The sequence below is a fragment of the Schistocerca americana genome, chromosome 7 (assembly GCF_021461395.2).
Source record: "Schistocerca americana isolate TAMUIC-IGC-003095 chromosome 7, iqSchAmer2.1, whole genome shotgun sequence".
Taxonomy (NCBI): domain Eukaryota; kingdom Metazoa; phylum Arthropoda; class Insecta; order Orthoptera; family Acrididae; genus Schistocerca; species Schistocerca americana.
In genome coordinates this window covers 546,800,558-546,813,846 of record NC_060125.1, presented here as the reverse complement: position 1 = coordinate 546,813,846, position 13,289 = coordinate 546,800,558, and the positions used below count along the sequence as shown (strand labels likewise).

The 13,289-nt window shown below is 41.5% G+C and overlaps 1 protein-coding gene across 1 annotated transcript in view; it reads right to left on the bottom strand.

Annotated features, from left to right (window-relative positions):
• Positions 1-8,104, bottom strand: part of LOC124622570 (galactoside alpha-(1,2)-fucosyltransferase 2-like) — a 105,192-nt gene extending 97,088 nt beyond the window's left edge. Inside the window, exon 1 of the mRNA XM_047148318.1 lies at positions 8,047-8,104. The gene's annotated coding sequence lies outside the window, so the exon portion shown is untranslated. The remainder of the gene's footprint in view (positions 1-8,046) is intronic.
• Between the last annotated feature and the right edge of the window lie 5,185 nt (positions 8,105-13,289).

The following is a 13,289-nucleotide window of genomic DNA, read 5'->3' as shown; positions in this document are numbered from 1 at the left end:
TACTGTGCAATTGGAGTTTCAACATATCCCAAGACTGCAATTAAGCAACTGAAAAAAGGCGTAAATTTTATTTTTTGAGGTGATTATAAAAACTCGATGGCTGCCCCTGTAGGTCGATCCAGATGGCTAGTCCTAGGTTCACTGATGTGCAGAACATAAGGACAAAAGTACCTTTGGCTTGCTTTGTCAGTAGGAGGTAACACAGCTCGATGACATTTGGGTCCGCAGCTCGTGGTCGTGCGGTAGCGTTCTCACTTCCCACACCCGGGTTCCCGGGTTCGATTCCCGGCGGAGTCAGGGATTTTCTCTGCCTCGTGATGACTGGGTGTTGTGTGATGTCTTTAGGTTAGTTAGGTTTAAGTAGTTCTAAGTTCTAGGGGACTGATGACCATAGATGTTAAGTCCCATGGTGCTCAGAGCCATTTGAACCATTTGAACTATATACGGGAAGAACTTCTACTGTACAGTGTAGAAGATAGCAGAAAGCAATACCCATGAGGCGAACAGAAATGACACTTTTATTCAAAGGTAGTAATTAAACTGAAGTCACCGCGATTTGTGGTGATTCCCTAGACTTACAAAAGGCGAGAAATAGTATTTAACACTTTGCCGTCCGCACGTCTCGTACAAATTTATTCGCTTGGCGCCGGAAGCGCTAATTAGGATTACTAGGCTTGTCGCTGGCCGCTTGTCACCTTTCCGTTGATGACAAGATTCAAACACATTGACTTTTGCGCTATTTAATTTTACCGGAAATCCTCTATTTTGCCGTATCGTTCCACAAACTCGAATTTTCTTTTCAAGTTACTTCTCTGCAAGTTCTACACTGTTATAAAAATTATCCATGTAGAGGTGATGCAACTTTCCATAAGAAGGTGTCAATAGTTCATCACTGTTTTTGCTAAAGGTTGTCCAGCACCGGAATATATCTTGAGTAAGGAAATGTATCCCGTACCCGAATCACACAGCATCCAAATGAGAATGCCATATTTCGTAATTTTCAACGGACTGTAAACTTTAAAATTTAATTGTCCACGCGACGGTATCATTCCTTCGTCAGTTGAGATGTTTTGACTTAGATTAAACGTTTCTTTAAACTTTTTGGAAAAATAATCGATTACGAATTGCACTTTGAAAAGCGGTTTATTGTTGCTGTCGGAAAAATTTAAAAATGGTAATATTTCTCTGAATCGGTTACGGGACATCGTTTTGCGAAATATCGGTGTGTCTATCAAGGGATTCGTCGACCAGTAATCATCGATCCTTGATTTCTTTACAATTCCCATAAGGATAGCAAGCCCAAACCATTTTCTATGTTCTGGTCCCGTAACGTCGACAAATTTGGCATTTTTTTATCCAGTTTCCTTCTATTGCAATTTTGACTGTAATACTTGTTGGTTTCGTTGCTAAAATATTCAAGTAGATCGTTCCCAATATACAATTATACGATGTCCTCGACGCTCTGTGTATCTTTGGGAAATATGGTTTGGACCTGGAGATCCTTCAAATTTATTATTGGTCCTCAGTAAATCATAGTCTTCTTCGTCTGATTCATCCGTATCAGTTGGCAACCATAGCGTTCGCCGAATTCTTCTTAGACGTATTTCACTATCTTCCGACGATTCTGCTTCACTTTCATTTTTTTGATATCCACTGTCTTCTTCCCAATCAGCGAAGTCGTCCGGAACGTCTCACAAGACGACGTCCTTGCATCATTGTAAATAATCCTATTGTCTCTTTCGTCCGCCATGATGAAAGGGCACAAATACTTATAAAAACAAAAAACTTGTTGACGTGTGTAGCTTATTGTTACCTAAACAAAACACCGTCAGAATGAAAACGATACTAAAGTGCTGTTGCTGGCCACTGCGCGATACTATGCACACGACACCACTATGGTGTCGCTGGCCACTGAGCAATACTACGCACACAACACCACAGTGGTGTCGCTGGCCACTGAGCGATACTACGCACACGACACCACTGTGGTGTCGCCGGCCACTGAGCGATACTATGCACACGACACCACTATGGCGTCGCTGGCCACTGAGCGATACTATGCACACGACACCATTGTGGTGTCGCCGGCCACTGAGCAATACTATGCACACGACACCACTGTGGTGTCGCCGGCCACTGAGCAATACTATGCACACGACACCACTGTGGTGTCGCTGGCCACTGAGCGATACTATGCACACGACACCACTGTGGTGTCGCCGGCCACTGAGCAATACTATGCACAAGACACCACTGTGGTGTCGCTGGCCACTGCGCGATACTATGCACATGACACCACTGTGGTGTCGCCGGCCACTGAGCAATACTATGCGCACGACACCACTGTGGTGTCGCTGGCCACTGAGCGATACTACGCACACGACACCACTGTGGTGTCGCCGGCCACTGCGCGATACTATGCACACGACACCACTGTGGTGTCGCTGGCCACTGAGCGATACTATACACACGACACCACTATGGTGTCGCTGGCCACTGAGCAATACTATGCACACGACACCACTGTGGTGTCGCTGGCCACTGAGTGATACTATGCACACGACACCACTGTGGTGTCGCCGCCGGTCGTTGACCGCTATTTCGCGCATGACACCACTACGGTGTCACCAGATGGCAAAGTGTTAATAGGCTGTGTGATGACTACGGACGACATGCTGGCCACAAGGATGGTGAGGAGTTCTTGACGTAGGGCGTTCCATTACTCCACCAACGCGTTTGACATTATAACTGGATGGTCACTCAGGCATGTGGATGTGCTGCTGTATGTCTCCCCAACCCACATGTGCTCGATGGGATTTAAGTTAGGGAAGTGGGCGGGTTAGTCTATTCGCCGAATGTGCTCTCGTTCCCAGAGCTGGAAGGACAACAATGTTGTAATTACGTTGACTGGTGAGTTTATCGTGTTCCAAGATTTGGGCGTCAGTAAGCCCACGCAACATTATGCCTCCTCCCACCATATTGCCAGGACCACTTCAACGATCATATTCACCAATGCTGCACTTACCCTCACATGGCGAGAGGTACATCTAATCCTGCCAGGAACATTGTCGAACACTATCGTTGTTTGTGTCTAGAGTCAAGTCCTGTTCCTACACTAATTACTGTCCATCCTCTGCAGGTCTTGCATCATTACGCAGCACTCTCTAGTGTTCGAAGCTTCCTACACACAACAGAATCGTCCGCGGAAAATGTCGCACAGCTCCTGCGTAATCAACTACATCATTTATAAACACTATAAACGGGAACGATCCTAGAACACACTGCCGGGGTACTCCAGAAATTATCTTTACATAAAACAGATATCGCCACACCTGAGCATTTAATGGTATATGTTCATTATCCCCTGTTAGTCATACCTCATTCGGGTCCCACAGACTTGAGCAATGCCGGCCGGGGTGGCCGAGCGGTTCTAGCCGCTACAGTCTGGAACCGCGCGACCGATATGGTCGCAGGTTCGAATCCTGCCTCGGGCATGGATGTGTGAGTTAGGTTTAAGTAGTTCTAAGTTCTAGGGGACTAATGACCTCCGAAATTAAGTCCCATAGTGCTCAGAGCCATTTTGAACTTGAGCAATATTCCAGTATGGTTCACAGGATATTTTTTGTAAGAAATCTCCTATGTAGACAGCATTTCCCCGGCGTTCTACCAACGAACCGAAATCTGTTGTCTGCTTTACTTACGATCAAACCTACACGATGTCTACCTTAGCCCTCACTGCTTCACTCCCATAGACTGTATGACTTAATTCAGGCATGGTCTCTTCCGAATATACTTCTGGCCAAAAGACAATTCTGATAGCTGGAATCGGAGGGTTTTTAATCCCGGATTTTGAGTTCTTGTGGTGATTTCCGTGGAAATTTTCATCCCATAACACTTTATTACTTTTTGTAATGACTAATTCCAGGTAAGCCGCTAATGATTTATTAGTGACCCTTCTTAACTACAAGCTTATTTCGGCTTTAACGCCATTGTCAAGTAAACCTGTAGATGTTACATTTGGTGAGTACACTTACATTTATAAAAGTCGTACAGAAAGGTTAGTTCACATTCATGCTCACATCTAGTTGGAACAGATGCCCATATTGCATCAGTGAGTAAACTCTCGACTGTCTGTTTGTTGACAGATTTTTATAATCAAAGTTTTGTTCGTATAGAATATTTTTGCGAAACACTTTTGACAGCTAGAATGACAGCTTATTTTCGTATGTGCTTTGTGTTTACAGTGCAGTCTTTGCTAGTCAGTGATGTGAGTTGCGTTTCATTGCTATTATAATGGTGTTATCATTTGTATCTATGGTATCTTGACCTGTATGATTTGAGATGAAATCGCTCCGCGAAAAATTCTATAACGGTCAAACAGGAAGAAATTTTATCATTAGATTCAAAGAACACACAAGAAATTGCGACAGCAATCAATCAAGCTTTTACCAGCAGCTCAAAAGCCAAAATCAAGCAGCAGAACATATCAAAAATACGTTACAGGTTTTACATAGAAAACGAAAGGACATACCATGGACATATTCAGAGAATTATAAATATATACATGGACAAAAAATTATCCAAACTATATAATTAATGAACAAATCTATCTCAAACACATAACTTACCCAGAACATTTTAGTAACGTTTTGGAAAACGAAAACAGATAAAATTCAGAGTAGATAGAAAACGAAAGATGCCATAGATACAAATGATAACAAAATTATAATAGCAATGAAATGCAACTAACATTCCTGGCTAGCGAAGATTGTTTTGTAAACATAAACAATCTAAGAGAATAAACTGTCATTCCAGCTGTCAAAAGTATTTCTCAAAAATATTGCATACAAACAAAACTTTGGTTATAGCGAACTATCAACAAATACACTTGACAGTTTACTCAATTATGCAATATGGGCATCTATTCCAACTACATATAAGAATGTATGCAAACTGACATTTCTGTACATTTTTTATAAATGTATACTCACCAAATGGAACATCTACAGGTTTACTTGAGAACGGTGCTACAGCCCAAATAATCTTGTAGTAAAAAAGAAAGCTAACTAATTAAACCATTAGCAACTTACCTGGAATTATTCATTACAAAATATTATCTTATGACGTATTCTATGCTGTGGGCCCGATTAAAAAGAAGACACAGTTCTTTATTTCTAACCGATATAACGAAATATTTTCATAAAAATTTGTATCCTATGTTTCACCACCTTAGGGGTTGAATTCCTAAAAACACTGAAACATACACTCCTGGAAATTGAAATAAGAACACCGTGAATTCATTGTCCCAGGAAGGGGAAACTTTATTGACACATTCCTGGAGTCAGATACATCGCATGATCACACTGACAGAACCACAGGCACATAGACACAGGCAACAGAGCATGCACAATGTCGGCACTAGTACGGTGTATATCCACCTTTCGCAGCAATGCAGGCTGCTATTCTCCCATGGAGACGATCGTAGAGATGCTGGATGTAGTCCTGTGGAACGGCTTGCCATGCCATTTCCACCTGGCGCCTCAGTTGGACCAGCGTTCGTGCTGGACGTGCAGACCGCGTGAGACGACGCTTCATCCAGTCCCAAACATGCTCAATGGGGGACAGATCCGGAGATCTTGCTGGCCAGGGTAGTTGACTTACACCTTCTAGAGCACGTTGGGTGGCACGGGATACATGCGGACGTGCATTGTCCTGTTGGAACAGCAAGTTCCCTTGCCGGTCTAGGAATGGTAGAACGATGGGTTCGATGACGGTTTGGATGTACCGTGCACTATTCAGTGTCCCCTCGACGATCACCAGTGGTGTACGGCCAGTGTAGGAGATCGCTCCCCACACCATAATGCCGGGTGTTGGCCCTGTGTGCCTCGGTCGTATGCAGTCCTGATCGTGGCGCTCACCTGCACGGCGCCAAACACGCATACGACCATCATTGGCACCAAGGCAGAAGCGACTCTCATCGCTGAAGACGACACGTCTCCATTCGTCCCTCCATTCACGCCTGTCGCGACACCACTGGAGGCGGGCTGCACGATGTTGGGGCGTGAGCGGAAGACGGCCTAACGGTGTGCGGGACCGTAGCCCAGCTTCATGGAGACGGTACCCCAGGAGCAACAGTGTCCCTAATTTGCTGGAAAGTGGCGGTGCTGTCCCCTACGGCACTGCGTAGGATCCTACGGTCTTGGCGTGCATCCGTGCGTCGCTGCGGTCCGGTCCCAGGTCGACGGGCACGTGCACCTTCCGCCGACCACTGGCGACAACATCGATGTACTGTGGAGACCTCACGCCCCACGTGTTGAGCAATTCGGCGGTACGTCCACCCGGCCTCCCGCATGCCCACTATACGCCCTCGCTCAAAGTCCGTCAGCTGCACATACGGTTCACGTCCACGCTGTCGCGGCATGCTACCAGTGTTAAAGACTGCGATGGAGCTCCGTATGCCACGGCAAACTGGCTGACACTGACGGCGGCGGTGCACAAATGCTGCGCAGCTAGCGCCATTCGACGGCCAACACCGCGGTTCCTGGTGTGTCCGCTGTGCCGTGCGTGTGATCATTGCTTGTACAGCCCTCTCGCAGTGTCCGGAGCAAGTATGGTGGGTCTGACACACCGGTGTCAATGTGTTCTTTTTTCCATTTCCAGGAGTGTATATGTTTTTATCTCTAACTAGGAAGTCAAATACAAGTTTTCAGAAACGCAGCTTTAAAGCGTTTTAGTACTTCTTCAATAATTAATTTTCACCGCTTTTTGTGTTGAATTTCCAAAAATTCTGAATAACGTATCTTTTTGTGACCGAGAAACCATGTACCAAATTTCGTAATTCTAGCTTCAAAACTGTCTTAATACAGACATTTTTTAAAAAATCCTCATCTTATTTCACGACCTTAGGGTCGTCATTACAAAATTCCTCTGTATTTTATGCTGTATAAAAAAATGAGACTTAACATAAAAACATCAAATTTCTTCAGAAGTGGTCTAAGAAAGTACTTGGTAATGAAGCTTCACTTTGCATATTCGTCTTCAGGTTTGGCAAGTGACTCTAGACCGCTCCCCTCCTCCCTTAGTTGATTTTCACGTAGAATAATTTACAGGACACGGAAGAAAACTTGTCAGGCAACATTCTTTAAACACAGTGCTTGACAAAGAAAAAGTGAAGTACCAGAAGACATGGATATCATCAATTTAACTTGGTACAAGCAGCGGGTATCGTAAACGTGAATTTCCCAGGTTGCCTCAAATTTTTAAAATAATTTTGTATTCAATTTAAAGAATTACCATAGTTTCAGTTCTTGCTCACGTTAAGGAGTGGGTGTAGTCCGGTGAGTTCTCTTCCCCTGTCCTGAAAAGCACCCTAAGTAAAAGTTAATAACAAAATAATGAAAAGATAAAAGTTTATCGCTTACTGCATTTGCGATGTTCATGTAGTAAAACTTCAGCATCAGGCATGAAGTTTAAATTTATTACTTACTTGCCACTAACTCTATTCACAACACATTTTGCAGATAGCATCCACATGTACCATTCAATCCATATGCAAGACTGTACCATTATCCGACCAACAGTTCAGGAGATATGATGACGTAAAAATTGAAATGTCTTCTCATTAACGTCAAATATTCAACCTATTCATTCATTTGCGAAGTAATTGGACGTGTGAAGTTGTTCTTTACATGAATTTAGATTCTTTAAGGAATCGGGGGAAGGAGAGCGGAGGGTTTTCATGTTAGGAAAGTACTTTTCGGTTTTCTTTTGTGAAATTCAGTTTTAGGTTTTTGCATATTTAAAACAAATTGTCAACGTTTGTACCGCTTTGAAATCTTTACAAGATATGATTGGATGTTTGTGCAACCTTTTTCAGATCCAGCTTCATTTTATATAATTAATAATTACCGGATAAGTAACATATAATCACCCAAAAGTTCCAAATGCAATCATTTACGCGTGATGCGATGCGGGGAAAGCCGTAGCTTGTGAAACGACTGTACGCACAACGGTATTTGAGCAAAGTCGCCAAAGAGCTCAGCTTACCTGAACTGGCGGCCACTCGCTCAGTATAGAGTACTTCGCACCCAGCAGTGCGGCCGAGTTGTAGCCAAGCCACGTCTGTCGTGCCGTCGCTTGCCCGTCCACCGACCGAGCCGTGATAACTGATAATGGGCACGTTCGTAAACTAGAAAACCCTGTGGATATCTTTAGATAAGTAAATGGTAATTTCCGCTTCCAAGAAAATACGGTGTATATTTTGACACTAAAAAAACTAGTGTGTGGTTTTTTCCCAAACTGGAGCATCACCAAGGCATAAAAGTTGAGGTCGTTTCGCTGTTTCCACACTTGACAATGACGCTTGACGCAAGTAGTGGAAAACGCTCATTACAGATGACGTAAGTCAGCACTTGTCGTCATTAACATATTCTGTTAGCATCTCTTTTCTTCATTTGAAAAGCTGTCGAGCAAATACCTGTTTTCGAAGGCCATTTTCAACGAATGAAGCAATGTTTTAGATGTTGAAACTCGAGGAAAAGTGGAGATTTTTGGACACCAAGATTCCAGCATTCTAAAAATGTACGCTAATGTCCCTTAAAAAGTAGGCTACACCACAACACTCTTCCTGCAGAAGAGAGGATCTGTACTGAAACTAGTCAATAGCCCTCCTTTCAGCATGTACTTGACCGCTTGATATGGGCGTCCAATTCACAACATGATCCAATAAAGGTGAAATTTTAATTCTGTACATTTCGTATAGCTTTAACGATACTGATGAGGTGGTCTGTACGGTCATATCCAGAGCGTGTGTTCGAATATGAATCTGGCATAAGAGATTAAGGTTTCGTTATTTGTCGAGGAACTTGGTTACTTATTATGTATTATATTTATTTCGAAATTTAATTATTCAGTATTAATTCAGTTTGAAGTTACTAAAGTTAACATTGTTAATTACAAGCTTTCAAATCGGCTTCAAATAAAATACTCCTTGCGTAATAAAAAAATAAAAAAAAATTAAAAATACTGTGCACCATGAGGAAATTATCCAAATGGGACGGACATCGGCAGATTTGATGTTCCTGTACGTACAAACAAATGATTACAAATTTCACAAAAGTTGGGTGACCTGATCAAGAGAAGGAGCTTAACAAATTGAGGTCAATAAGACGGTGGTTTATCTCTGGCCCTTATGCAGGCAGTTATTCGGCTTGGCATTGATTGATATAGTTGTTGGATGCCCTCCTAAGGGATATCGTGGCAGATTGTGACCAACTGGCGCGTTAGATCGTCAAAACCCACAGTTGGTTGGATGGCCCTGCCCATAACACCCCAACCGTTCTCAGTTGGGGAGAGAGCTGGCGAACTTGCTGGCCAAGGCAGCAAGTATGAAGACAACCAGTAGAAACTCTCGACGTGTGAGGGAGGGCATTGTCCTGCTGATATATAAGCCCAGGATGGCTTGCCATGAAGGGCAACAAAATGGGGCGTAGAACGTCATCGATGTACGTCTGTGCTGTAAGGGTGCAGCCGATGACGACCAAAGGGGTCCTGCGAAGCATGAAAACAGGAATAAAATCTGCTTCCCAATTACAGAACAACTAACATGATGATCCTAAAGGTTTAAAATCTCCCAAAGAACCGCAAATAACTATGCAAGCTTTTAGGGGAGGCATGTGCGCGAAGGGGAGAGGGCCTAAACCTAGGGAAAGTATACAAGAACTTCGTGAGGGCACACGGACATGTGCTTTTGGATTTTAAGGAAACCAGAAAGTGTTTTTCCTTCACTAGAGACTCTGAAGGTAATGCAACTAAAATGCCAGGATTGTACCCTTGTAAATACGGAATTAGGTAGGCTCTTAGATGAAACAAAAGCAGACATCGCCTGCCTTCAGGAACTCTTTCTGCGAGGCGGGAAGATTCCAGGGCTCTCCTTACGTTACATCACAATAGCAGAAACACCAAATGTGAAAGCATTAATAAAAACCCCATAGTAACACAAAAAACCCAGTTTTGCTCTGAACACATCGCCACAGCAGAAATAACAGACGGACAGAATTTATATAGCTCACGTCGTTTAATACGCTCATACTCGTATGATACAGAACCCTTCTTAGGCGAAATAAAGGACATAGAACGACACCCAGAAAGAAAAAGATTGCTCATTCTAACCGATATCAAAGCAAAATCCCCCATGTGGAACTCAGACCTGACGACAGAGGAAAACTATTACTTAACGGTAAATGAATACAAACTCTTCATAGTGAATAGGGAGGGACAGCCACCTACCTACCACAGAGACGCCGGTGGCGTAAATAACATAGATATTTCATAAAATTGTGGGGATCCACAACCTCCAGATGCTTAATAAATGTAAATATAGTCCGTAGTAGGCTGTAATGCGATGCTTATTTAATTGTATGATTAACTAATTTTGACTAAGCGTATTTGTCATGCACCTGTAAAACCAACATGGAAAAGCAATACATTGTCTGCATACATCGCCGTGTATAAATAAACTTTACACACCTCACATTAAGATAAAACTATTAGTTTTCTAGATTTGAAAATAATAAACTTAAGGGGTATACACATATGTTCGGCATCCATCGTGAGCCAACGACAACCGATACCATAATCCATCACGACTCATGTCATCCTGTTTTACATAAACGTGCCTTTTTTCAAGCGATGATAAGTAGCTGTCAAACATTCCTCCTGATAATAAGGAAGTGAGTAAAGAATTAGACACGTTAAGGAAATAACTTGTAGAAACGGTTATGATAGTAGAATGGTTTCAGCTATGCACATTAAAAGACTGAACACCTCTTCAGAAAATAATGCAGATAATATAACACAAACAAAGGAACAGCCTAACGAAAAAGTCAACTATGCTACGTTGCTATACTATGGACGCGTTTCTGATGAGACGGCTAAGGTTTTCCGTCATACGAAGGTACAGACAAGTTTTCGCACACAATATCAAATTGACAGATTCTACGCCATGATACCCACAACGCTGACGTAATGAAGCAATCTGGGATCTATAATGTCAGTTCTGATGACTGAAAAAATTACATGGGAAAAACGGAGAGAAATTTTGGAACTATACTGAGGGAACATAGGAATATTAGTACTAGTAACAAATCTTCGTTCAGCAATCACTTACTGCTAACAAATATACTGCGAACGGCCCTAATACAGTAGAAGTTTTACATGTTGCTAGTAAAGGTATATTAATAAATATATATGAAGAAATGGAAATTTATACCGTTTTTATTAAGCGACCAGAATGTGTGCTAAATGAACAAACGGAGTTGAAAAGCAGGATTTTCCTCCAGAATTTTAAAAAGGTGTTATGTTAGGCTCTGTGCATTGTATTTCGATGTTGCTTTTTCATTTTAATGCAACCTCCGACCCTTTGCTGCCTGTCTTTGCCGTGCGTAATCTTTTTCGTTTTTAACGGTTCTTGTTCAAATGGGTCTGAGCACTATGGGACTTAACGGCTCTTGTCTTTGACAATTTAGATTTACAGTGAACAGCTCCCAAAGGGTTTTTACAGTTGTTGTAAGCTTATAACGTATGTTACATCGAGACAACAGTATACTTGTAATGTCTCTATTACACTGTATGAACAGCAATGGCTCCTTCACTTCATATCGCAAGTATTATTTGTTTCCCGCCCCTCCCTACATTTGTATCTATTGAAACCGTGTTTATTATTAATAAATAGTTCATCTGTTACTCGGTGCACAAACAATAATTTATACTAATTCCTTCTTTAGTTCTGCTGTTGGTTACCATATATCTCTCCTCGAAGTATGTGATGCGTTTCTATGTATTTGTCAATATTAGAGGCATGTATATAATAGCGAGAACAATGTTTTGGCACCTTTACGTATCCAATAATGTGTGATATAGTAATGTTGAATATGTATCGTCACAAACTGCTCTGCTTTAGAACTACGGTTTATATCTCAATTTTAGGCCTCATAACCTTACTAGTTTCACAATTTCTTATTTTTGCCGTTACTTTCTCACGTCATTTTTCGATATGATGTATTTTATTGAAATGACCAAAATGTTTTTGTAGGTATTTTTCAGTTTAATAACGGAATTTATATCGTGACAACAATATAATTGTTGTGTTGTGTACCCCGCGGTGGCTCCTGCACTTCTTGTTGCAAGTGTTATGTGTTTGCCACCCCTCCCTACATTCTACAATTGTTGACACCTTTTTTATTCTTAATAAGTATCAGATCGTCTGTTTACTTGATCTGTGTCATACAATATTTTATACCTGTTCCCCTCTTAATTCTGCTGTTGGTCACCACATATCTTTCCTCACAGAATGTGATGTGTTACCATGTATTTGCTCAATATTAGAGGCATGAATATGATTGGAAGAATGTTGTTTTGAAATAGAAACATGTACAACAATGTACGATGTAGTGAATTTTGACTACACAGTGTAACAAAGTGCTCTTCCTTTAGCAGTATGATATTGATTTTTACGCATTTTATATTATGGAGTTATGCTTACTTTATGTGGCCTCGTAACTCTTCCTGTTTTGAGGCTTCCTTTCTCCTCTTTTTAAAGTTATTCACATGTCATTTCTCTTTATATTGAACCCATCCCATTTTAATATGTATTACATTATCCTATTATCATACACTGTAAGTCATGAAGTACTTGATGTTCCCAGTTCTGGTTGATACATTTTATGACGCAGGTGACTTTTGACTGCCACCTTTTCAAGCATTGCATATTGGTTGTTACTTCAGAATAAAAAATTATGTGTGTTACCTTTCTGTACAAATAGTCAGGTCTGGCTTCTATGTGCCTAGGAATAGCTTTCAGACACTGATGACTTATGATGTAAGGCAGTCGTTATACCTGACACACCAGCAGTTCGTGGAGTATTCTATTTCAATTATTTGTGGAATTTTGTACGTACTTCATATATATTTTTGTTAACATATGTTTAAAATAATGTAGTTTGTCTGGTGATATTGTAGGGAAGCAGCCTACTCACGCTGTAGTAAATTCACATCAGTTTCCATTGTGTGCCAGCCAGTCTGCTGTAACTAGCTCTGACGTCATAAATGTTGCGCAATACCTTAAAAATCAAGCAAATGACCTAAAACTTTTCTAGCATGTCAGGAATAATACTAAATTAATGTGTGTTGAATATCAGTACGATAACTTAAGTCATTTTCGAAATTTGGACGTTTTTCTAAAAAAATCATTGGCGCAACAGAAAAGAGCTAGAGACTTCAAAATTTATATT